Source organism: Panthera uncia, assembly GCF_023721935.1.
Source record: "Panthera uncia isolate 11264 chromosome B3 unlocalized genomic scaffold, Puncia_PCG_1.0 HiC_scaffold_1, whole genome shotgun sequence".
NCBI classification, from domain to species: domain Eukaryota; kingdom Metazoa; phylum Chordata; class Mammalia; order Carnivora; family Felidae; genus Panthera; species Panthera uncia.
The window spans coordinates 43,693,242-43,720,585 of record NW_026057582.1 but is presented as its reverse complement, the minus strand read 5'-3'; the positions used below and the strand labels follow the sequence as shown (position 1 = coordinate 43,720,585).

General features: G+C 38.9%; 1 protein-coding gene across 6 annotated transcripts in view; it reads left to right on the top strand.

Annotated features, from left to right (window-relative positions):
- FBXO34 (F-box protein 34) overlaps positions 1-27,344 on the top strand; it is an 88,235-nt gene that overhangs the window by 44,888 nt on the left and 16,003 nt on the right. For 2 of the 6 annotated variants that reach the window (XM_049612737.1, XM_049612736.1), the window contains exon 2: positions 11,702-11,783. The exons of 2 other annotated variants lie outside the window; for them this stretch is intronic. The gene's annotated coding sequence lies outside the window, so the exon portion shown is untranslated. Of the gene's footprint in view, positions 1-822; positions 9,637-11,701; positions 11,784-16,964; positions 19,831-27,344 lie in introns of those variants that run through there. 2 more of the 6 variants (XM_049612735.1, XM_049612738.1) reach the window with 2 other exon arrangements.

The window sequence follows — 27,344 nt, the reverse complement described above, 5'->3', positions numbered from 1 at the left end:
GAGAGAGAGAGAGAGAGAGAGAGAGAGAGAGAGATGGAGACGGAGACCTAGAATCTGAAGCAGGCTGTCCAGGCTCTGAGCTGCCAGCACAGAGCCAGACGCGGGCCTCGAACTCACGAACTGCGAGATCATGACCTGAGCTGAAGTCGGACGCTTAACTGACTGAGCCTCCAGGTGCCCCTGCACTAGATTTGATGGAAGAGTGGAAAGTCATAGAAAAACATGATAGGACAAAAGAATATGCACTCAGGGTATTAAACTGGGGAAACTTGGCAAGGCCATTTCCTTTGACTTCTCTCTGTAACCCTCCATCTACACAGATAAAGATGTTCTTTTCCTGGTATAGAAAGGACATCTCTTACATGAAGGTCTTAGGACCTGCTTCCGGACAGAAGGGAAAGTCAGAAAGTCCTTCCGGCACCTTCCGGCACCGCAGGTTTTTTCAGTTTAAAATATTCAGTATACCAAGGCGCCTTATTTTGGGGTAGCAAGTTCTGAACACTCTCATTTTGTGTGTGTGTGTGTGTGTGTGTGTGTGTGTGTGTGTGTGTTTAAGTTTATTTTTGTGAGAGAGAGCGTGGGCACGTGTGTGAACAGGGAAGGAGCAGAGAGAGACAGAGAATCCGAAGCAGCCTCCTGCGCACCATCAGCGTGAACTCATGCTCCATCAGTGTGAACTCATGAACCATCAGTGTGAACTCATGAACCATGAGAACATGACCTGAGCCAAAGTCGAATGCTTAACCAACTAAGCCACCCAGCCACCCTTGAACACTGTCATTCTTTAAATTTTTTTTAATGTTTTAGTTTTGAGAGAGAGAGAGAGAGACAGAGTTTGAGCAGGGGAGGGACAGAGAGATGGGGAGACACAGAATCCGAAGCAGGCTCCAGGCTCCGAGCTGTCAGCATGGAGCCCGATGCAGGGCTCCGGCCCACGAACCTCAAGATCATGACCTGAGCTGAAGTCAAATGCTTAACTGACTGAGCCACCCAGTCGCCCCGAAACACTGTGGTTCTTAGCAGCGTGCTTATTATTCTGATTTCTTGATTTCTCAGCTTCAGGTAGTATCTCTTGATTTCCCATTATGGCAGATGAGGATTCAGTTCTTTCTCAACATCCACAGATATCCTTTTTCTTCTCCGATCCTAGTGTAATTGTTCATAAATTTGCTTAGATTGGTATTCAGTATTTATACAGTTAAGACTGAACATGCTATTCACAGTTAAGCCATGGAGCAATCTATGAACACTTGTACTTTCCTGTACAACTTTTGGTTTTCCCTGAAATGTTTATTTTTCTTTGTTATTATTTACTTTAAACTTCTCTCTAATGTAGCTCAAATTGCAACTTGTTCATATTTCCTTTCAGGAAGTTCAGACAGTTAAGGTATTCTCTTAGTTTCCCTTATTCCTGAAGATGTGCTTCCATCTGGACTGATTGCCCACTTTTTTTTATGCACAGCTCTTATCCTGGGACTTCCCTTCATCCACATCTTGAGGATGCTCCTTGCCTTTTTGTTTTGGATTTCTTGTTTTCTAGATCTCTTATTTCCCTGTTTCTTGCTTTATGCTTTTGTTTTGGCAGAAGGTATTCTGATACATTAGGTTCCTGATAATTTATGTGATTGGTTCTTTTCTTCGTTTCTGTGTTTAAAATTGCACAATAAGGTGCCTTAGTGTGAGTTTGGTTCCATTGAGTACTTGGCAAACCCTTTCAATCTGGGAACTATTTTGTTGATGACTTTCCTTTTTTTACTTTTTTACTTCATGTAAGTAATCTCTATACCCAACGTGGGGCTCGAACTCACAACCCAGAGATCAATAATTCCAAGCTCTTCCAACTGAGCCATCCAGGTACCCTGACTTTCTCCCCCTCTTAGTTTTCTCTTAAACTCTTGATGCTCTGATTTTGGACTTCCTGGACTGATCTTCCAATCTTCTTATGCTGTTCTAAGGAGTTTTTCATTTTAGCTATTGCATTTTTAATTACCAACAAGGCATGCTTTTGCTCACTTTCATTTTCTGACTCTTTTTAGTTTTATTTTGTTTTAACTTACTGTTCTTTGCGTGTTCTTTGCGTTGTTTTAACTTACTGTTCTTACTATGTTTGCAATATTTTCTCTTATGTTTCTGAATATATTCATGGTATCTTTTCCCCCAGAATTTTCTTTACCCTGCATAGTCTCTGTAAGGACTAGCTACATAATTTGCAGGGCCAAGTTCAGAGTGACAGTGTACAGGGCCCCTTGTTAACATTTATTAGAGAATTTCAAGACAGCAACGGCAGAGCATTAAATCTAACACAGGGATCTTCTAAGTGCAGGGCACTGTGTGACTGCCTAGGTCACATGCCTGCAAAGCATGTGCTGTCTCTTCCAACTTGCTTTTTCTGTTTCATTTCTTTGTGCTAGAGAGGTCTAGCAATTCTTGGCTATTTGCTAATATTTAATAGTGGGATCCTAGAATTCTGATTGAAAGCTCTGCATGTGCAGTAGGACTTCTACAATTGTGAGCTTCACTGTGGGAAGATCTGGCTGGACAAATTTAGTTTGAGAATTTGTCATATAATGGCAAAATATAATTTTTCCTCTTAGACTAATTGTTAATATTCTCCAGAAAAGTTTTTTCTAATCTCTCTTGCCTGGAAGTGAAGGCCTGACTGTCAGCCTTTTGGGAAAGGGTATTAATAAAGAGGGCTGGGTCGATGACTAGTGTTAGCGCATCATAGACAGTGGTTAAAATTTTCAGGAACTTTGTGAGCCGTTTGCTAAATATGACAATTATTAAAGATTATGCAAACTTAGATGTTATATTAAAAAAATCAAATCAATAAATTCTAAAAACTCACTACCCCTGAATATTTTATTACATTTTGTCATTATGGATGCTCTTGATATTATTTACATCTAATCTGTATGGTGGAAATACTATTTAATGATAGGCTACCATGCATCCCGTCTAATCTCTGTGAACAGTGATATCATTTCTTAGCTTGAAGCAGCCATGGTAAGGGTATTTATACCACAAGAATTCAGCAGATATTACAGATAATTACCCTTGTCTCCACCTCTCCTTACCCCCAACTTGTTAAACATTTATATTTACCAACACACCATGGACAGAGATCTAGTACCTATGCTAACTGAAACTGCCTTCACTTTACTTGGTGATTCCCTGGTCTGTATAACCGTCTGTTTTAACCTTCTTTCGATTATCTTCAGCCCTTTGCAAGAGAGGGAAGGGCATTTGTCTGAACAACTGGATCTGGAATTGCATTTCAGAAAGATATTCTGGGGCCCCCTGGGTGGCTCAGTTAGTTGAGTGTTCAACTCTTGATTTTGGCCCAGGTCATGATCTCATGGTTCATAAGATGGAGCCCTGTGTTGGGCTCTGTGTGCTGGCAGTGTGGGGCTTGCTTGGGATTCTCTCTCTCCCCTCTCTCTGCCTCTCCCCTGCTTGCTTGCACATGTGTGCTCTCCTCAAAGTAAGCTTTAAAAAAAAAAAAAAAAGTTTAGTTTTGGGGCATCTGGGTGGCTCAGTTGGTTAAGCTTCCGACTTTGGCTCAGGTCATGATTTCGTGGTTTGTGGGTTTGAGCCCCACGTTGGGCTCTGTGCTAACAGCTCAGAGTCTGGAGCCTGCGTTGGAGTCTGTGTCTCATTCGCTCTCTGCCCCTCCCCCACTTGTGCTGTCTTTCTCTGTCTCCCAAATATAAATAAATGTTAAAAAACAATCTTTATTTTTAAGAGAGAGAGAGAGAGAGAGAGAGAGAGAGAGAGAATGCAAGTGGGGGGAGGGGCAGAGAGAGGGGGAGACAGGATCTGAAGCAGGCTCCAAGCTGTCAGCACAGAGCCTGACACAGGGCTCAAACCCACAAACTATGAGATCATGACCTGAGCCGAAGTCGGATGCTTAACTGAATGAGCCACCCAGGCACCCCATTTTTTTTTAAAAGAAAGATTTTCTGTTAACCCTTCCCATTTATTCTCTGCTGATACTTTTGGGGGAATGTTGTTCCCTGATGCTTACCTTAGGATTCAGTTTTCTTAAGTCTTTGAGTCCTCTACCCTTTAGCCATTTATATTTCATCTTTCCAGGTTTTGTGACTACAGTCTCCAGTTCTCTTCGTACCATTGGGTTTATGTGTTTAAAAAAAAAAAATCTTAGTGTTTGGGGAAGGAGCAACAAATAGCTTTGTGTTTAGTCCACCATCCAGTATTATCCAGAAGTCTGGGATATAATTCTGGGAATAAATAGGTAGATAACCTTAGCAATTTAAGGGGGATCTGAATGGTCTTAGCCAACCCCTTACTGGTTTGCAAGTCATATAAATGCAGTCAGGAAATAATTCTGATTGTAGAATATTTTTCCTTTTCATAAAGTAGGTGTTGAATCATGACCTGTTGTTAGATTTTTATATGGATGTGTGGGGACGTAAGGAAACACATAATACAATTTCAGGTCACATAGTTTGTTTTGAGGTGAATTGGGATAGTACCTAATTGTCCCAGGTCTGTAGCAATTCCTGTTGTCCTTCATTGGCTGGGTCTGCTGATCTGGTCACCTCATCCACTCTGAAGCAGGCATTTATTGCTCCCTCATCTAGCGAGTCTTCAATCTTCTGACTTTGTCTCCACTCTTAATCTCTTCTTCTCAAATACATTGTCCTTTCCCCCCATTAGATTTGATGTGATTGGGTTAGGTAGACCCTCTTTTTCCTTAATTTCATACCAGGCCACCTCACAGTCCACTAAATTCTCCCTTATCTATTGATGATTACCTTTTGGATAAGGTCAGAGTAGGAAGGTTCTAGGATACCTGGATGGCAGCTCAAGTAAAAGCAATTGCCTGTGATGTCTCAGAATGGGGATGTGGGCCACTCTGGCATTTAAGAAATTCCTGGATTCCTCTATTGAGGAGTGCATGTATTTACATCTTTTTTTTTTTTTTTTAATCATTTTGTGAGGGCATCTGGGTGGCTCAGTTGATTAAGCATCTGACTTCAGCTCAAGTCATCATCTTATGGTTTGTGGGTTCAAGCCCTGCCGCATCAGGCTCTGTGCTGACAGCTCAGAGCCTGGAGCCCGCTTCGGATTCTGTGTCTGCCTCTCTCTGTGCCCCTTCCTGGCTCACACTCTGTCAATCTCTCAAAAATAAATATTAAAAAAATAATAATAAAAATAAAAGATTTTGTGGCTCAAGATAGTGACAGCTATGGCTAAAAAGAATAAATATTTAATAAGATATAAAAGGAACAAATAAATATTTGACATTGCACATGTGAAATAGATTAGATGACCACATGAACTTTCTTGTTTGTTCACAGTTGTGAAGATGGTAATTATTTCTGTAAGATCCAGTGTACAGCAGTATCCAACTGCTAAAGTAAACATTTCTGCAAAAAGGGCTTCTGGAAACCACTGTTTATTGCTCCCTTTTCTAGTCTCTCCTTTCCTCACTGTCTTTTGTGTTTCAGTTAGAAGCTTGTATGTGCTAATGGCTTTTTCTTTTTGTTTGCTTTGTTTTTAAAAATCATTTGTAATTTCTGGTGAGCTGCTGCCTGGGAAGAAATTCTTCTCTTAGGATGGTTTGGGAGGATTAGGCCAGGTTTTTTCCATATGATTATGTGCTCAGGTCCAAAATTCAGACTCAGGAGAGTCTGGAAAGATTGTTTTTTTTTCTTTTCTGTGTTTTGAACTTTGTATTCACTTAAAAAAACTCTCATGAGTCTATTAAATCATCTTGAATCACACATTTAAAAGATCACCTTATGTGAAAACAATAGAATACTGTGAAATTGGGACTGTCTTATGATATCTAGGTCCTGTGACTGTCATCCTTAACCATACCCTTCCTCAGAAAGGGACTTGCATTTGCTTTGGTATTGCCCACATCATGCATTTACAATAGGAAATCTATACATGAGGGACCTTGTCAGCATGGTTTGGGAAGAATGATGGTAACATTATGATAGGTTTAAGGAAAGCTCACTCAGCCAGTTGGTTTTGTCAAGGTGACGGTGATTGCCTGCTGACCAGCAACCTCAGAAAAGCTCTTTTTCTCAGCCCTAGATCGTGAAGCAGAGCACTTAGCTTTAAAGTGGTGGTAAACCAGGAGCTGGTGCCACACCCCTCACATTTTGAAATGTCCTAAGCCAAATGGTAGCGTGAATTTTTTACCAAATTCATCAGCAGTTTCTTTTTTCTGCCTCTTCACTTAGGGGACACTTTTAAAAAATAAGTTTTATGGTAAGAAAGTTTAAAAAATTTTTATGTATAGTCATGGTCTTTATTAAAACTTCGTAAAACAGGCTTACTGTTGAAATAGCAGATGGCTGTGATAAAATGGGAACAGGTCTGTAAAAAGAAACCAGTGCAGATTAAATCATAATTATAAATATCTTTAATATGATTCATTAAGATGTTTTTCCTTTGGCCTGTTAATATTGTGTCCTCTTTTTATTCATCTCTTGACAAACCAAAGAATTTTAAAAAGGACAGAAAATGAGTAAGGGTGACTTTGAAGTTCTTTTAGAGATTTTTTAGGACTTGGACTTTCCAAAGTCAAAGAATCTTGAACTTGTAAGAACAAGGCTGATGTTGCGTTTTTGTTTTTTTTCTTCAGTGAGTTGCCAAAATATGGGTTATACTTACAAGGAATACCTGGTCCTTTTGTAATACAATGAATACCACAAGGATATTATTCACAGATGTCTTAAAATGGCAAAAGTTCTATATGCATCCCTCCCCTCCACCCCCGCACCACAAAGGAAGAAAGAAAGAAAAGAAAGAAACAAACAATAGGTGTTTCCCTTATTTCCTTTGCACCATTGCCCAAAATAGGTATATGACCTTTTGGAGAGACAACTTGCAACATTTTTAACTGGTGCCAGTGGTTAGCTCAGTGCCAAGCCCCAGTAGGTGTTTAACATTTGTTGAATGGAGAAATGAATAACTATTTCCAAACTGGTACCTCTCCTATCCATTCTCTATAAAGGTACTCCAGGGATCCGTCAACAATGCTAAACCATCCATTCTACTTCCCCTTTAAAAATCCTTTAGTGTCCCTCAGCTACTTAAAGTTTGTCTCTCAGTAGTGCCTGTGTGGCTTACTTGGTTGAGCATCCGATGTCGTGATGTCTACTCAGATCATGATCTCATGGTTTGTGAGTTCGAGCCCAGTGTTGGGCTCTGCTCTGACAGCGTGGAGCCTGCTTCGGATTCTCTGTCTCTCTCTTTGCCCCTCCCTACCTCAAAAATAAATAAACATTTTTTTAAGTTTCTTTTTTAAGTTTGCCTCTCAGACTTTTTTCCTTTTTAAATTGTTTTTGGTATTATAGAATTACTGTATATACTGTGGTCAGAAATTCAAACATTGAAAATATGATGCAGAAAAAAATGTCCCTGTCATCCCAAGCATAACCAGTTTTTCTGTATTTGCAAACTACACAGTCTTTTCAGTTTTGTTTCACACCAATGGTATTATACTAAAATACTGTCCCCTCTCTCCTCCATTTCCATTGGATTGCATGAAGTTTTTAATATCATGGAAATTAATCCTTTTTGTATATTGCAAATAATATTCTTCCAATCTTTTGCTTATCTTTTAACCTTATTATGTCTTTTCCCCAAATAGATATTTAGAATTTGTATTTAGCCAGATATGTCAGTATTTTGTGTATGTATGTATGTATGTATTTATAAAAAATGTTTATTTTTATTTTGAGAGAGAGAGAGACACACACAGTGTGAGTAGGAGAGGGGAAGAGAGAGGGGGGAGAGAGAATCCCAAGTAGGTTCCTTGTTGTCAGCACAGAGCCCAACGAGAGGCTTGATCCCATGAACCATGAGATCATGACCTGTGGAAATCAAGAGTCAGACATTCAACCAACTGAGCCATGCAGGCACCTCCCCTACTAAGATTTTAAAATCATTCTCTCATATTTGACAGCATTGGATTTTACATTTTATTCAATCTGTCACTTGTAAGTTTTTATAATGAAGTAGGCATCTACCTTTTCACTCAGATACCCAGTGAGTTTATTCAGACATCCTGCTTTAATCAATTAGGGTGTTGTTTTCTTGAACTACTTACTTGTTTCTGCTCTCTTGCCATACTGTTTTGATTACTGTAGTATTTTTGTATGTTTTGGGAACTTTATTTTTCCCACAACAAATCTTACTATTCTTTTTAAATTTAGATAAGAATTATATGTCATAAGATTTGCGTTTTAAAAGTATACAGTTCATTGGTGTTTAGTATAGTCACATAGTTGTGCAGCCATCACCTCTGATTCATTTTCATCACTCCCAAAAGAAACTCCATATCCATTAGCAGTTGCTTCCCATTTCTTTGCCCACTGAGTCCTGACCCCCCAACCCCCACCCCTAGGCCCTAGGCAACCGTTAATCTACTTTCGGTCTCTATAGGTTTGTCTGTTCCACAGATGGATCATAAAATATGTGACCTTTTGTGTCTGGATTCTTTTACTTACCATAATGTTTTCAAAGTTCATCCATGTTGTAGTACTGTTATAAGCACGCTGTGAAGGTACACACGTAAGTTGTATCTGTCTACAGTGTCAGCTCTATTCAGTCATAAAGCAGTGTTAACATAATTATAAAGCAGGTTCAGGATTCCAAACTCAGTGACATTTCACCACATGATTAACTTGGCTTCTTACACAGCAGAGCACAAGACAAGTCACACAACACACAAGATCACACAGGGGGTGGGAAATTAATGAACCAAATGAGGAGTCAGTCTGTGAGCGACCAGTTGAGATCAGGCCTAGGTCCTGTTCGGGTCAGCTCTCAGCACTTATTGCTTATTATGTTCAAGCAGTGAAGGATCTCACCTCTGTTCAGAGATCAGTTGGGCAGAGCCTTCCAGCTGCAGCTGCCTTTTTAAAGTGGTCAAAGAGGGGTCAGTGTCTAAAGAGTCTGACAGCTGCAGAAATCCCCCCCCCTCCACCCTTTAAAAGGATTTAATCATTCTTGGGCCCCTGCAGACCTCCTCTGCTTCTTGTTATCACTTCTGGGGTGTCATTAACTGGTGCTGGTCTTGATGATATCTTGTAGCTGCAGTACCCTTAACAGTGTCACTGCTTGACAAAGGCCCTTGTTTGACCTCAGTGACTCCATCTTGCTCTCTACAAGTACTTGTACCAGTACTTCATTAATCCATTGTATGTATACACCGCCATTTGTTTATACATTCATCCACTAACGGACATCTCATTTGTTTGCACCTGTTTTAAATAGTGCTGCTATAAAATTTTGTGTACAAGTATTTGAGTATCTCTTTTCAGTTCTTTGGGGGTATATACCTAGGAATAGAGTTGCTGGGTCATGTGTTAATTATTTGTTTCATGTTTTTTTTTGTTTGATTTAAGATTTTTTTTTTTTAACATTTTATTTATTTTTGAGACAGGGAGAGATAGAGCATGAACGGGGGAGGGTCAGAGAGAGAGGGAGACACAGAATCTGAAACAGGCTCCAGGCTCTGAGCTGTCAGCACAGAGCCCGACGCGGGGCTCAAACTCACGGACCGCGAGATCATGACCTGAGCTGAAGTTGGCCGCTTAACTGACTGAGCCGCCCAGGCGCCCCTGATTTTAAATTTTGATCTTGTATCTGGTAAGTTTTTGAGCTGTGAGACCAAGTAACTTTTAATTTGATTAGTAACATGAAAGCCCATAACATGTAGCTTGCAAGCAGTGACAGATTTTTGTCTCTTCCCTTTGAATATGTTAGTGGCATGTTTGTTTGTTTTTGTAATGTGATGGCTGGCATCTTTGTTTTATTCCTGAATATAGGAGGGGAATGTTTTAAATATTTTGATATTAAGTATGCTGTTTCATATAAATTTCTGTTTCCTTTCATTAAGGTCAAGTTTTCCTAGTTTGGTAAGAATTTTTTTGAAAATCAGGAATAGGTGCTGAGTATTCTTCCTTTTTTTTTTTTTTTTTTTAAATGTTTGTTTATTTTGAGAGAAAAAGAGAGCATGCACAAGCAGGGGAAGGATGGAGAGAGAGGAGAGAGAGATGCAGGGCTCAAACTCCCGAACCATGAGATCATGCCCCTGGGCCAGAAGCAAGAATCGAACACTTAGCTGACTGAGCCACCTAGGTGCCCCTGAGTGTGACTTTGAAGAATTTATTGAGATATAATTTCTTTCCTTTAACTGTTAGTGTTTCAGAAGCATTGTTCTTACCCTACTTGGTTGATACCTTGTTACTTGAGTGGATTTTTCTTCCCTTCCAGACTGTTGGTTGGTCACACATACACAAAACACACTAGCAGGAGACTAATAGGAGACTAAATGCTGGTGAGAAAACTAATATATATTGTGTATGTGCGACCAATCTGAAAACCAGTCTAAGAACTCTATTTTGGAAAGGCTGTAGTGCCAGGTTCAACAATGATGCAGAGCTGTACGTGTTAGGATGTAGGTCAACATGTTTCTTTTCTTCAGTCCTCTTATTTCCTTCATTTTTTCCTGTAAACTAAACAATTTAAAATCTTGTTATTCAAAATACAGTAACACACTCCTTTAAGTGTTTATAAATATACTCCATAATTGGTTCTGCTGCTCCTCCCATCTTGTTCCTGATAAAAAACAATGCTACAGAATGCTTTGAATTTCAGCAAGTGGCAAATTACCTCTGTTCACAGGGTGTTCATCACCATAGTAACAAGGAGCCAACTCGTTCTTGAAGTGGGGCAGGATGCTGGTCCATTGCTTTTCAGAAGGACCTAAGACAATCCAGATACTTTTGTAGACTAGACACCAGGCCTGCTTAAGGTGTGTCTAAACATCCTCAGTATACACAAGTCGCAGATGAAATAGTTTATAGAAGAAGTAAAATCCCTAGTTGAGGTTCTGTCACATCACAGAGACTCCAAAACAAACCCAGATGGACTTTACTTTCTGCCTAAGAATAACCAAATAGCTTCCTATTAAAAGCTCATCAATTCATAATGCCCCCACATTGAAGACAGCTGGTAGCGAAGGTCAGGAGGACGAGGGAATTGAATGAGGCAAAGGTAAAAAGTGATTTTTAGGTTTGGCCAAATAGTGTGGGTTTGGGTCACAGGTAATCTTTGGTTTAAATAGGCATGCTTAGATTTTGAAGTGCATGGTGTTAGATCTTGCTATGAGACAAGGTTGTTTGGAATCTAAATCTCAAGAGATTTTCCTTAAATGTGTTTAAAGCTGTATTTAAAGCTAAGTCCTGGGGAGAAGGTTGGTGGAAAGAGAAAAAGAATATATTAGGATTTGTTGTCTGAAATACCTACTATGATTTTAGAGGATGTCAACAATAAAACTGAATTTTCAGGTAGCTAGTAAAATATAGAGGACTATGTAATCTTTAAAAAAATTTTAATGTTTATTTATTTTTGAGAGAGAGAGAGAGCAGGAACAGGGCAAGGGCAGAGAGAGAGAGAGAGAGAGAGAGAGAGAGAGACACAGAATCTGAAGTGGGCTCCAGGCTGTGAGCTGTCAGCACAGAGCCCAATGTGGGGCTTGAACCATTTAACTGTGAGATCATGAGATCATGACCTGGGCTGAAGTCAGATGCTTAATTGACTGAGCCACCCAGGTGCCCCCGCAAGTGATGCCATTTTAGGCCTGTGGTTTTCTTTTTAACAAGGGTGTGGCACAGAAAAAAATATGATGAGCTTTTCTTTTTCCTTATAGGATTATACTGGTTGCTGAGTTTGAGAGTAGACCATATGGAGAGCAAGAATAGAATTCAAAGACTAATGGGAGACTAATGCAGGTGAGAAATTGTGGTTAGAACAGAGTATTAGCAGTGGAGGTGGTGAATGGCACAAGCTGACTCTTGAACAACATGGGTTTGAACTGCTTGGGTCCACTTACATGGATTTTTTTATAGTACAGTACTGTAGATGTATTTTCCTTATGCTTTTTTTCATATTTTCTTTTCTCTAGCTTTATTGTAGGAATGCAGAATATAATGCATGTAACATACAAAGTATGTGCTAAACAACTGTTTATGTTATCAGTAAGGCTTCCAGACAGTAGTAGGCTATTAAGTTTTGGGGGAGTCAGAATTTATAATTCGGATTTTTGACTGCATAGGGATGGGGAGGTGTCTGTGCCCCTAATGCCCGCTGTTGTTCAAGGGTCAGATGTAGTTGGATTCTGAGTATATTTTGAAGGTACAGCCAATGGGAATTCCTGATGTGGTTTGTGAGGGAAAAAGGGGGTCAAGGATGACTCAAGGTTTTTGGCTTTGGAAATTGGAAAAATGGGTTTGTTGATTACTAAAATGGGGAAGATTTTGGGAGGGTGGTGGTGGAACGTGCACAGGGAGTCAGGATTTTGATTTTGGACATGTTGAGTTTGAGATGCTTGCTAGCTTATTAGACATCTAGGTGGAGATTTTGAATAGTCAGTGTATAAACCTGGAGTCCTGGAGACAGGTTTGGGTGGCCACTTGGTATATAGCATGTAAGTTGAATTTAGAGCCATTAGACTTGGGTGGAGCACTTAGCCAGTTCCCAGTCTAGACTATCTGAGGAGCCTGGGATGTCTCCGTGAACTCACGCATGTTGCTGCAATGTATCTGAAAATTTCCAGGAAAACAGTACGGTTGGTGTGTATCCTTGACATGTTTTTTAAAAAAAAATTTTGCTAAAATGTTTGAGATGTGTGCTTGTGTTTTTTATATTTCTATACAGCTGGGATAAGCTGAGTGCAGTTTTGAATGTACATTCAGTGTTTCTCACAGTAGAAATCATACATAAGCAAACACAAAATTCACATTCTATTCAAGTTGTTCCCCAATATATCTGTCAATCCCATATAGCAGAATTGATTGTACTTAATTAAAAGTTCCTGGAGGTGGGGATGGGAGATTGAGGGGGTGGGGATAAGAATCTGCCATGAAAACTAGAGAATCATTGCTTGGAGGCCCAGGAAGGGGCTGAGGGAGATTTGAGAAAATGTCTTTGAAAAGCAGTTTATTTTGGGGGCTCCTGGGTGGCTCAGTCATTTGCACATCTGACTCTTTGGGTTTCAGCTTAGGTGTTGATTATAGGTCATGGGATTGAGCCCCACAAGAGAGGGAGAGAGAAAGAGAGAGTGCATGCATGAGTGAGGGAGAGGGGCAGAAGAGAGGGGGAGGAGAGAATCCCAAGCATGCTCCATGCCCAGGGCGGAGCCCAACTTGGGGTTCATCCCACCCTGATCCCATGCTGTGGGATCATAACCCAAGCCAAAATCAAGAGTTGGATGCTTAACAGACTGAGCCACCCAGGCGCCCCAGATTCTTCTCTTTGAAGGGAGTATACTATTCAGCTTTGAGATACGGAGACTCAGAAAATTAGGAAGAGCTGGGTAGTAATAGATGCAGTGAGACATCCTCAGAAGGAACTTTGTGGTTTAGTAAGTGAGCAGCTAGAGAGATTAGAACAGTTAAGGGAATTAGCTGAAGATCAGAAGAGTATGAATACCTAGGAAGTTAAAATCCATTTGGTTATATCAGCTGAAGAAAGTAACTAAAGTTGATTAGGCTTTAAGGAGGAGCTTAAAAAAATTTTAAGCCATGTTTGTTGTGCCTTTAGGAAAGTGTAGGTAAGGGTGCTGAATCTTCTTGTATTGAGCAAGTTCTTTGGTTCTTAAGGGGATTATAATCAGTTGTGGGTCAAAAACTGTAAGATTCATCATAGCTTGGTTGAATTCTTTCTTAGGTTATTCTTCTTTCTTTGCTTTTTTTCATGTGTAACCCAAACCTTCTGGTTTAATAATGTTGATACCAGGAGAGGAAACAATATGAATGGAGAACTTAGGTATTCCAGTTTCTGAAATTGGAATTTTGATCTTCATTATGACTTAATAAATTTACGTGAATTTTTAGTATAAGCTAGCCTTTGGAACCCTGTCAGCTTAAGAATTGAATGATAAAAGTGTGTTTTCTGGTCCTCCATCAATGTATGAACACATGGGTAGGTGGTCATCTCGTGATTCTTTGATTCTCAGACTTTGTATTTCCCACAATAAGGAAGTTCTGTTCAAGAAACCAAATAAACATTACACTTTCTTTGTTTTTGTTTTGTTTTGAGCATGAAATAACAGGATTGGGTGATTTTTTTTTTTTTTTAATTAAAAATTTTTAAGTTTATTTTGAGAGTGAGTGAGAGGCGGAAGGGCAGAGAGAGAAGGAGAGAATCCCAAGCAGGCTCTGTGCTGTCAGCACAGAGCCTGATTGTACAGCACAGAGCCCTGTGCGGGGCTCGAACCCATGAATCATGAGATCATGACCTGAGCTAAAACCAAGAACCAGACAATTAACCGATTGAGCCACCCAGACGCCCAGGAAGTTGGATGATCTTAAAGGATTTTTCTTGATACTTTTGAATCATTCTCTTTCTAAAATTTTAACTTTGTTAAAATTTATTATTATTGTTATGATTATGATTTTCTAGTAATCTCTATACCCAGTGTGGGGCTCGAACTCACAACCCCGAGATCAAAAGTTGCATGCTCTTCTGACTGAGCCAGCCAGGCAGCCCCTAAAATTTTAACTTTCTACTCAATATTATTTTGGAGAGTCAATGAATTTTGTTTCTGGATTTGTGGGATGTGGATAGAAATGTGATAGTGGGATAGAATTAAAACTTTTTTTTAATAGAAGAAAGAAGAATAACCTAAGAAAGAATTCATCCAAGCTGTGATGAATCTTGATGTACAGTTTTTGACCCACAACTGATTATAATCCCCTTAAGAACCAAAGAACTTGCTCAATACAAGAAGATTCAGCACCCTTACCTACACTTTCCTAAAGGCACAACAAACATGGCTTAAAAATTTTTTAAGCTCCTCCTTAAAGCCTAATCAACTTTAGTTACTTTCTTCAGCTGATATAATCAAATGGATTTTAACTTCCTAGGTATTCATACTCTTCTGATCTTCAGCTAATTCCTTGTGCAACTTTTTTTTTAAGGGGTCTTTGGGAATTAAAGTACTTGTTTAAGACCAAAAAGAAAACTTCACAATAATTTGTTTTTTTCTGATAAAATTTGCCTCTTGAGCCTTCCCATTGCCTATTTTTCTAGGTTCTTGCTAGGAAAAATGTTAATTTCAGTACTGCTTTTCTTTACCTTATGGCTGGCCTTTGTTTTCATGTTAAGTTCAAAGATCGTGTTTTTCCTGTTGGATTTGCCTGTTTTTTGTTCCTCTTCTGATGTTTCTCTTTTCCCCTTGCCATCTTCCCAAATGAGAACCTGTAGAAGGCATTTATCTGTAGTTTTGATTTGTGTGTTTCCTGTAATCGTGCAAGCAACTTACAGCTGAGTTGCCTCGGATAGCCATGACATCACTTTTCTCTTTATATCAAATTTAGTTTTAGTGATAAAAACTTAGGAAATACTATACACTTATGCTAACAGTGAGTGACCTAAATAATAATCTCTTGATTTTTATATTTCCTTTCCCTTATATTGTCTTAAACTCACTTTTAAGGCTTTTTGTATGTGTTTCCATAAATCTTCTAAAATTTGCTTCAAATCTAGGGTATTTCAGGAATGGTTTGTGCACAAAGCAGGATCAGATTCATTTCCTAAAAGACTTTGCTTTATGTGACATTGTGTTTCAATTATCCTGATGTTCGTATTCCATTTCTAGATTTGTCATAGAAAAGGGCACTCAAATTCTTTCTAATGAGTTTTATTTACTAAAAAAAATTGTTTCATGATATGGTTGACTGTAAAATAGCTTTCCAAAATCTTATGCTTTAGATATATTTTTTATATATGATATATATGCTCCATACTTCCTTTTCTTTCCATAAAGACCTTTCATGTACCATATGCTTTATTAGTCTGCTTCCCAGCTAGAATGTATATCTGATGAAGACGAATACTTTTATATTTAGCTCACTGCTGTATCACTAATCTTTGGAAGAGTGCCTGGTACATAGTAGATGCTTAGTAAATACTGAGTGAAGAAAAGATCTAGTTGGTACCTTCGCTCACAAACTGTGAGATTTGAATAGGAGTAATGATTGCTTGAATGTTCACATTAGAGGCTGGAAATTATTTTATACTTGTGAAACGGAAGAAAATTCCCAAAGGTAGGAAAGGCCTGGTCTCTTTAGGCCCCCCCACAGGATAGTTGCAATTTATTGTTTTTTAATTTTTTTAATTAGGACTCTATACCCAACATGAAGCTTGACCTCACATCCTGAGAAGAAGAGTCTCATATTCTAAGGAATGAGCCAGCCAGGTGTCCCAGTAGTTGCAATTTGAGTGTAATGCTAGTGTTGCAGATTTAGATGAGAGTGGGTCCAAAAATCTCTACCATCTGTGTAGTTTTAATCAAATCTCTGTGGTATGCACTTATATTATAAATATATTAATAGTTTTTCCTGTGCTGCTCTCATCTTCTCTCGCACTAAATAATTTCTGGTCTGGAGTATTATTTTGTAAATTTGAGTAACATGTGAATCATCCAAAGGAAGAAATTCATTAAGACCCTTTTTTTTTAAACTTTTTTTTTTTTTAACATTTATTTATTTTTGAGACAGAGAGAGACAGAGCATGAACGGGGGAGGGTCAGAGAGAGGGAGACACAGAATCCAAAACAGGCTCCAGGCTCTGAGCTGTCCGCACAGAGCCTGACGCGGGGCTCAAACTCACGGACTGTGAGATCATGACCTGAGCCGAAGTCGGCCGCTTAACCGACTGAGCCACCCAGGCGCCCCAAGACCCTTTAATATATATAGAACTAAAACATTTTTACGTTGCATTGTTATGTAGTTAAATATGTATGAACAAAACTAGTAAACCCTGTATGCTTCTAGTTCTTATACAACTATAAACTATTTAATATACTTTATACTTTATTAATATACTTTAATATGCTATTTAGTTTCATATTATTTTGATACTATTTTGAATAAAGTTTGAAAAACTAAATTGATGCTTACAGTATAAGTGCTGCCATTCACTCTGCAAATTCTGTTGTGTTTGTCACATTAAAAAAAAATTTTTTTTTTAATGTTTATTTATTTTTGAGAGAGACAGAGACAGAATGCGAGTGGGTTGGGGCAGACAGAGAGGGAGACACAGAATCCGAAGCAGGCTCCAGGCTCTGAGCTGTCAGCACAGAGCCTGACGCGGGGCTGGAACTCACAAGCTGTGGGATCATGACTTGAACTAAAGTTAGATGCTCAATCAACTGAGCCCCCCAGGCGCCCCGTGTTTGTCACATTTTAAAGATACTGTGATAACTCATCTTCTCTACTTTTTTACATTTGAGATGCTGCTGAAACCTTTGTTCATTGTTTAGCTTTCATTTTTCCTTCATTAAATCAGGGTTTCAGGCACCTTGGAGCATGTCTGTAGGTGTTCAATAATTATTTTCCACATGAATTCAGGAACTGAAGAACTTCCTATTTGATTATCCTTGGGTATTTAATATTTTTCTCACTTATACATCCCACTCAGAGTAGAAATAAGAATTATAGTAAATGTTATTCTCCTTGAGGGTGTTGTTATATGAAACACTGAATGACTGATGTAAAGGATCTGCCTCTGCATGAAATTAGGTCTAGCACTGTCACCTGTCTGTAAGATCCCAGGTAATGCAGGTTAGCTTCTGGTTTGCTTTTGGGTAATGTTTGGTTCTTTGCTAATCACTGTAGAAGGCTTCTTGGATACAAAGCTCTTTCTCAGATTGTCTTTTACTATGCTTTCTAAAAGTTGGAAATGTTTAATACATGATGGGACTAAGTGTCAGTTCCTGAAGTAACATATATTGTAAAGTGTTTTCATAAGGAGAACTTGGTGTACCTCTTTGTTTGAATCTTATTTTAAGAGAGAGAGAGAGAGAGAGAGAGAGAGAGAGAGAGAGAGAGAAGGGCTGAGGGAGAGAAAGAGAGAGAACTTCAAGCAGGCTCCATGCCCAGTGTGGAGCCTAAGGCAGGCCATGAGATCATGACCTGAGCCCAAACCAGTAGTCAGATCCTTAACTAGCTGAGCCACCCAGGTGCCCCTTAATCTTTTATAACTTAAAATGTAGTGTTTTGAGCTTGTAGTGTATCAGAAAATGTTGACCTTTGAAGTTATGGCTACATCCCTACTTGATCTTGAGCAGGTTTCAGTTTTTGAGCTTTTATCTCCTTTCGGCACAATGGTTGCAGACTTCAATACAAAAACATTAAGGTTATATATAGGTTTGTGGTGACATGAGCATGGGGGAATAGGCATATGGAGACTGGAGAGGAAAGAAAGAAGGAGCAGCTGATACCTTTGTACGTAACCAAGATGCAAATGATCTGAGGAACAGAAAGAGGGCAGATGAGATGTTTGCAAAAGTGCTTTGTAGATACAAAACATTTCTTACAGCTCAGGTGCTGGTATGTTTAGGGAAGATACTTGTTTTATTTTTCCAGTGGCTACAATTTATTAGCTTATAAGACCACCTTTCCTAGGGAGTAGGATCCTGCTTAGAGGCTGACAAGAGTTAGACCCACAAGTCACAAATTCCAGCAGTTTGTGATTATGATTGGTTACTTTATTGTACTAATGGTCTGTTTCTATAAGATTGGCAGTATGAGAGGAATAGGCTTATTGGTAGAAATTTGGGGGTGATGTAGTTTTGTATCATTTCTTAACTCTTAGTGTGTTTGGCTTTGCTGTTTGGTATGTACAGTTTTGCCACCTATTAACCCAGCAGTGAAATCTGATCTTGGTATCAGGTTCTCCTTTGTGGTTTGGTTTATTAAATTGAAGTACCTAAGGGTTCTGGGTGTGAACTCTGCATCTTTGTAATTTATTTAGAAAGAACCAGGGAAGTTAAGATTTTCTATTAAAGTAATTAATAAAGCATTGTGGCTTTGAAATAAATGTATATAACTGTTACACCAAAATGACCAAAACATGATAATAGGACCCAGTTTGTGTTTTTATTGCCCTTAAAGATGAAAGTATTTTTAAACTTCTTGGTGCCCTTTTCCTTTCTAGTTTGGGTGTGTAGGAGTCTGTTTATCAGAAATATTTTAGCACTGATGTTGGTTTGGCATTAAAAAAAATCTATGTAAACATGACCCTGGACAGCTGTGTTTAATATAGTAAAGAACCATGGGGAGACTTTACAGTATTTCTTGTTGGGACTTCATGTCTGTATATTTTAGTATTTAAAGGATGTGGTTTGGGGCTTTGAAAATGAGAAGGATGTTGCCTAACTCATAGCTGAATGTCTGCTTATCTAGATTGTTCTGTCGTGGAGGTTATTAGCAACGTGAAAGTTGTTTTTACTCTACTTAAACTGACAGTATTAAGTTGGAAAACTTTTGTGGAAGTATTTGTTTGCACATGGCTGGTGAGTAGGATTTTCTTTAAAATCCGGCATTGCATAGAAATTTTTAGGTAAGTAGGGTGCTGGAAAAAAGTGGCTACTCAAGCCAAACTGTGTTTTGTTTTGCAGAAAAGTAATGAAGATTAAAAGTGACCATGACCTGGAGAGCATCTCCACTTCTTCCACCTCCCATCACTGAGCTAGCAGTGCACTAGGTCAGGAAGTGGTGGGTGGAGTTGTTTAGTTGTATCAACTTCCTGGTCTGCCCAAGTATCGATTAGTCAGGCACTCCCATGTTCCATTTAAAAGATGGTTGCTGATCTTTTAAAAGAAAGATTTCCATTACATCCTTAGGTTTGACATTGATTCACTCTAATGAACACTTGCCAGGTGCAAGGAAGGCCCTGTGCTACATGCTCTGTGAGAGCTACAGAAAGGAGTATGATTACTTATAACTTTCAGTTTACAGTATAGTAGGGGAGAGGAAGACAAGATAGACCAAGGTAAGTGTCCCATGGGAGGCATATAGTAGCTATTCCTTAATACTGCTGGGTGAGGGTGGGGCAGTGGATGAGACCCGGGCAGGAGGGGTCCAGCTGGGTAAGCAGTTTCTGTAGTTGTACAATGTACTACAGTAGTAGTACAGTGAGTAAATGATAAAGATGGTAACAGGGAAGAAAGGTTAAACAGTCCCTGTGACGGTAAAAGGAAAGTATACAAGGAAGAACTAAGACAGGAGCTGTTAATCAGAAGCCTTGAGATTTCCCCTGAATTCTGTGCAGAATAGTTTGTGTGCATGCCCTGGCCTTTTTTCTTGGGCAGAGGACTTAGACTTTTCCTCAGATTCTGAAGTGTCCGCAGTACAAGAAAGATTGAGAACCATTGTGTTAAGTTATCAACTTTCGATGACAGAGGATATTGAGACTTTATAAGGAAGTCATGGGGTAAAACAGTTTTTCCTTGTGGGAGGTATTGGGGGGATTTGGGTACTGAGTTTATGAAGTTGTCTCTGGAGCAGGGCAGTGATTGCCTTGTCAAACTGGTTTTCCCACCCAGCAAGTCCGGTGGGTCCATTAGTAGATTGCGTGACAATGAAGAGTAGGTATTTTGAGTCAAAGTAGTTTATTAAGTATTATTTCCCCCTTTATTTGGAGGCCAGATTGATGAAGGTTTGAGAGACTGGGATGCTATTGCAGAATAGTTCCCGGCGTTTACTTTTCGTGGAGCTCTTTTTTTTTTTTTAATTAATTTTTAAAATTTATTGTTTTTTAAATTTACATCCAAATTAATTAGCATATAGTGCAACAATGATTTCAGGAGTAGATTCCTTAGTGCTCCTTATCCATTTAGCCCATCCCCCCCTCCCACACCTCCTCCAGTAACCTTCTGTTTGTTCTCCATATTTATGAGTCTCTTATGTTTTGTCCCCCTCCCTGTTTTTATATTATTTTTGTTTCCCTTCCCTTATGTTCATCTGTTTTGTCTCTTAAAGCCCTCATATGAGTGAAGTCATATGATTTTTGTCTTTCTCTAATTTCACTCAGCATAATACCCTCCAGTTCCACCCACGTAGTTGCAAATGGCAAGATTTCATTCTTTTTGATTGCCGAGTAATACTCCATTGTATATATATACCATATCATCTTTATCCATTCATCCATCGATGGACATTTGGGCTCTTTCCATACTTTGGCTATTGCAGATAGTGCTGCTATAAACACAGGGGTGCATGTGTCCCTTTGAAACAGTACACCTGTATCCCTTGGATAAATACCTAGGAGTGCAAATGCTGGGTCGGAGGGTAGTTCTATTTTTAGTTTTTTGAGGAATCTCCATCCTGTTTTCCAGAGTGGCTGCACCAGCTTGCATTCCCATCATGGAGCTCTTCTTATGTGTAAAGTATTCTGTGCTTGATCTCATAGGGGGAATCTATAAAATACCATACAGGGTCCCTGCCCTTAAGGAGTAGATGGTATCTAATGCTTTCCTTTTGACTTTTTGTTCAGCCTGGATCTGTGTATGTTCAGTTAATCTTTGAGTCTTTGACCATTTCCTGGGCAAAAGAAACATTTCTTTTAAAATGAACTTGAACTGACTTTGGTTTGTGACTTAATTTTCCTTTTAAAGAATGGAGAACCACTGGGATTTGAGGGTTTAGGAAATAGCATCATTATTATACTGTACTTGTAATTAGGAAGGCCTGTACAGCTGATTTGGTGACTTCTGAGCAAATCCTTTGACTCTTCTATTTATTTTTATATCAATATGTGTGTATACACACACAGCTTTGTTTAAAAATGTTATAAAGCACATTTTAAAAAATGACCTGTCGGGGCACCTGGGTGGCTCAGTCAGTTAAGTGTCTGACTCTTGATTTTGGCTCAGGTCATGTTCTCATGGTTTCCTGAGTTGGAGCCCTGAGTCGTGCTCTGTGCATTAATCACATGGAACCTGCTTGGGATTCTCCCTCTCTCCATCTCTCTCTGCCTCTCCCCTGCTCATGCTCTCTCTCAAAATAAATACTTAAATAAAAAAAGACCCATCATTTAATATTCTAAGATGAACTGCTTGTATAACCAATTATTTAAAAATATTCATTACACTTTAATTGGTCAGTTTCCACATTTGTGAAATGTGAATAAATAATAATTGTATATATCTCATACAGTTGTCCTGAAGATGAAATTAATGTTTATATGTGCTTAATAAATATCAATGGCTATGTTGTTAATAATATTAATATATTAATACTAATACTATCATTTCTCCCTTCCCCATGGGTGAATGTGGAGGGGGAGTATTGTTATAAAAGGATTTACAATGAGGTATCTTTAAATAGCAAAATTTCTTATGCATTTATTGAAATGTTTATATTTATCTTTAAAGTTATGAAAGTTAAGTGCACTTATCCATAAGGCAGGTTCAGTTATTAATAATTAGACTGCTCATTTAGGTCACAGAATGAGGGAATTGAAAGCCATATCTGTTTAATTAAGAAATGGATTGATTGATCTTGATCACTGTTGTCTTTTAGTTCTTTTTTATTTGATTCTGTTTTGGTCTCTCTTTTTTATATATTTTTTTGTTCTCTAATTTATTTCCTGTTCAATTTTTAGTAACTAGTGTGGAGTAGGGCAAGAAGAATTTATATTGGTTGGTGCCCGGTGTCTGAACCCGGAAAGAGTGACACATCAGATAGCCTGGGGCTTAGTGGAGAGGGACTTACAAAGAGTCCTGTGGAGCTGTTTTACCCAGGAACCACTGAACTCCACCACATTTTCCTCCAAATCAGACTGTATGCAGCTTCACCCTGTGTGTGTATAATGAACATTTCCAGGCTTATTCATCCATTGTTTTCCAAATGCTTCCAATTATTTCCCCTTTTTAAAAACCAGTAATTATGAGAAAATTCTGTTATGTACAAAAATGTAGAAATAGAGTTACGAACCTGCACTTAGCCATATCCAGCTTTAACAGTTTATCATCTCATGGCCAATCTTATTTGATCTATACTCCAAACCATTTCTTCTGTCCCGTATTGTTATGAAGGAAATCTCAACTATCATATCACTTACTCTAAAAAGATTTTAAGATGTATATCTAACAGATAAGGACTTAAAAATACATATATACACACATATATATTAATTTTTATAGTATGTCTATTTGACTCAGCATCCATTATATTTGGCTGGTTTCTTAAGGGTTTTTTGTTTGTTTGTTTTTTAAGTAGGCTCAACGCCCAACATGGTGCTTGAACTGGAGACCCTGACGTCAGAAGTCACATGCTCTAGTGACTGAGCCAGCAAGAGGCACTCCTTGTTAAGTTTATTTTAATGGGATAGCCTCCCCGCCTATACACCCCACCCATCCCCAGTCTATCTGTCTTTCTAACTTGGAATTTGCTTGAAGAAACCAGCCTTATTTTGTTCTGTAGTGTAGTTTCCCTGCTAGATTTTACTGTTTGTATTCCTCAGATGTGTAATATATTTTTGTCTCCTGTGTTTTCTATAAATTGGTAGCTGGCTTTAAAGGACTGACCAGATTAGAATTTTTTTTTTTTTTTAAATGCCTTCTTTTCCTCTCTCAGGAGCATGTGCTGTGTTTCAGGTTTGCCCAGATCCATTAATTCAGTAAAAGTTAGAAAATTGTAACATCTATTTCTATCATTCCTTCCATTTATTTTGAATCAAAACCTACCAGAAAATTTAAAAATTTTTTAAATAATTTTTTCAGAGATTGAGCATTTTTAAAAAAGTTTATTTATTTATTTTGAAAGAGAGAGAGCGTGCAGGGGAGGGACAGAAAAGGGGGGGGGAGAGAATCCCAAGCAGACTTTGCACTGTCAGTGCCCTAGATCCCGACCTGTGGCTTGATCTCATGAACCGTGAGGTCATGACCTAAATTGAAACCAAGACTGAGCCACCCAGGTGCCCCCGAAATAAAATTCTAATTTAAGGCATTTAATGGCTTTAAGTGTATTTTATTTTGATTTTGTAGCAGTGATTAAAATATAGTACTGTACATAATTTGGTGTTGAGATGTGCTGTATACTCTATTGGGTAGCTGACTACTGCAGAGCAACTTTAGACCCATGTGTTTCATCTAGGTAGGAAGTTGTCTTAGAGTGCTTACCAGTAGTTTTTTCCCAGCTAGAGATAAGTATGAGGGGTGAATATGCATTCTAATGAGTGTGTACTTCCCTACTTGTATAATACTATAAATTGCTGTTTGTTTTTTTTTTTTAATTTTTTTTTTTTCAACGTTTTTAAATTTATTTTTGGGACAGAGAGAGACAGAGCATGAACGGGGAAGGGGCAGAGAGAGAGGGAGACACAGAATCGGAAACAGGCTCCACGCTCCGAGCCATCAGCCCAGAGCCTGACTCGGGGCTCGAACTCACAGACCGCGAGATCGTGACCTGGCTGAAGTTGGACGCTTAACCGACTGCGCCACCCAGGCGCCCCTATAAATTGCTGTTTTAAAGTTTTACCTACTTGTGTAATTTTTTTCTTTTTAATGAGCTTAGGCATTTAATTTTCTAAAACTGTTTCTGGGCTTGATTTGGAGTCAGGAGCAATAAAGTCTAAAATATGTCTGCTTAGTACAGTTAGCTTTGGTATTACTTACTGAAGACCTTGGTTTTTATTTTTATTTTTTTTTTTAATTTTTTTTTTTTCAACGCTTTTTTATTTATTTTGGGGACAGAGAGAGACAGAGCATGAACGGGGGAGGGGCAGAGAGAGAGGGAGACACAGAATCGGAAACAGGCTCCAGGCTCCGAGCCATCAGCCCAGAGCCTGACGCGGGGCTCGAACTCACGGACCGCGAGATCGTGACCTGGCTGAAGTCGGATGCTTAACCGACTGCGCCACCCAGGCGCCCCAAGACCTTGGTTTTTAAATTGTGCAATTTTCTTTCTTATAACTGTAGAAGGGCGGCTTGGAAGGTAATCTGATTTTGTTCAGTTTTCCCATTTCACAGCTGTTATATTTTACATTTGAGAGTTATCAAGGAGTCTGGGGCTCACTTGGTGTCCTTAAGGACTTTTCAAATAGTCCCCTACTAATATTTATAATATGATAATATTTTTGTTTCTGGAAAGGATTTATTTAGGGAAAAAACCCAGTTTCTTCATTGGTATTTCGTTTAAAGCAAGCATCTGAAGCTGGTGCACTAGAAAGTAGTTGAAGACCTAGTGATTTTGCCAGGTCAGTGAAGCTCATAAGAATATCTGGTGAGTTTAATAGAGGAGCTTTTCTTCAGTAAATCAGAAAGCGACCAGATAATTAATTTCTTTCCCCTCATACATTGTACTGCCTTTCTTCTTACTCTTTTCAGCTCTTGTTCAAGCTCAGGGCTTTTGAGGTGAGCTGACTTCTCTCTTACTGCTCAGAGCCAAGAAGCTGAATTTATTCTTCAGATACATCTACAGTGGAATAAACCTGTTTTTCACTTTTCTGTGGGGGATTTTGTGTGTTCGCTTTACAGATGAACTTGGACTTTGGATCATATAAATGGACATAGAAGGGAAATTGAAGTACTAGACCAGGAAATAAAAATTCAAGGTTTTCAGCAGTTTGCCAGCTGGAGCTCCAGCAAGTTATTTTTGGGGTATCTCTTTAGAAATAATGGTACAAGAAATCTCATTAATGAATAGTACTTTTATTTTCTGGGGCTCCATATTGCCACTTCGTATCGTGTTGGATCCAACACAAAACTATAGTGATCCATTTGAGCTGCTTGTACAGTAGATATGGATGTTACATTCTCAGCCTGTCTTCCACATTCAGGCTGTCTCTAGAATATAGCATCCATTCGAATTCAACAAATGATTTTTGAGTGAGGCTCCAGAGGCGCAGTGGTAAATCAGGCAGACAAGTGTTCCTATCCTTGGGAGTTTACACCTTAGTAAAATTGTCTACAGAGGTACGTCCCTAGGTGGAATAGTGAATTCAACAGAAGTTTCTCTTTTGCCCAATTGTCTGAACATATCCAAAGCTGTTTTTTGAGGGCAGTCAGGCATACAGAGAGAAGACGACAAGCCAGGTTTTGAAATTTCACAACATAATGTTATCTTTGTTGACTATGACTTTGGTGTGTAGAAAATAATGGATCTTCTGTCAGTAAACAAGAAACTTGTTAGTGATTTCTACCTCTTGTTATTTGTCTCTTTTTTATTCTAAGATTTTGTGCTGAATTGCAGTAGGTTTTCTTAGTTTAGACTTTCTGAAGTAATGTTTCTTCTCTCTTCACTCCTCTCCCCACCTTTAGTGTTGGCTAATAGGCTTAAAATTTATTCTAATATTATTTGGTTGATCAGTAGTTACTTCCAATCCTTTGGCAAGTAGCTAAATATAAACATGGTTACTGTATATCCTGTATTTTTCAAGATAATCTCAATTTCAAGTGTTTTGGTCCATTTTGGTATAGACTTAGTTTTTAATTTAGATATAAATGGTCCTTTAGGTCAGTGCTCTTTAACCTGAGTCCATGGATCCTGATGAGCTTTAGGGAGGTGGTTTGTGAATCTCCCGAAACAATTATCATGCCAGACTTTGTGGCTATGTGTCCTTTCCTCAGGGAGTGATGAAGTTTGGGGGTGGGGGGTCCGGAGCCAACGACCAAGAAAGAATTCTTGAAGACCTCTCTAGTGCAAAAAGATGATTTTATTAAAGCATGGGAACAGGACCTGTGGGCAGGAAGAGCTTCTGCACTGGGGTCATGACAGGTAACTCATTATATACCCTCAGGTTGGGAGGGGGTCAGGGATAGAGTAAGTCTCTAAGAAATTTTGGAAGCAAGGTTTCCAGGACCTTGAGGGGCTAGCTGTTGCTACGGAAATGCCATTTATTACCGTTTAGTAAAACCTCAGTCATGAGACCCTTCAGATGTTTATCAGGAGGCCGTAAGTTTGGAGCATGATTGCCAGCATATATTGTGGAGCAGTTGAGATAGAGGAAATAGACTTACAGGATCCTCAAGGTTGGGATAATGTTAAGCTAAACTTCTTTTGCCCCCAGCAAAGTGTCATCATTGAGACAGCTGGGCTCCTAGAGGGAGGTCACTGCTGGTTTCAAGGACTTGTCAGTGGGTTCTAGGCAGTAAGGGAATTTAATTTTTCATTTGCCTTAGTTTCCCACGTTACCGTGGCAAGCGCTTAAAGCCCTTTCCTTTGTTCTTGGGTAGCCAGGAGTGTCTGAGGACTATCACACTTATTCCACCTGGAAGGTGGGGTGGTGCCAGCCTGTATTTTGCCCTCAGCTTGCCCCTCGCTCCCTCCTCAGGGAGCATCCATTTTCTTTCATCAGAATTTTAAAGGGCTTATAGTGGCTGCAAAAAAGGTTAATAATAACCATTGTATTTTGTACTAATGAGATTTTAATAGAGTGATAACATTTTTCCCCTTCCAGACATGTTTTACAGAAGACAGTTGTCCAGGTGTTAATTATTTGGAGTAGTGAGCTCTTGAATGATTTGAAATGTTCTCTTAAATAAATATGGGTTGTATGGAGAT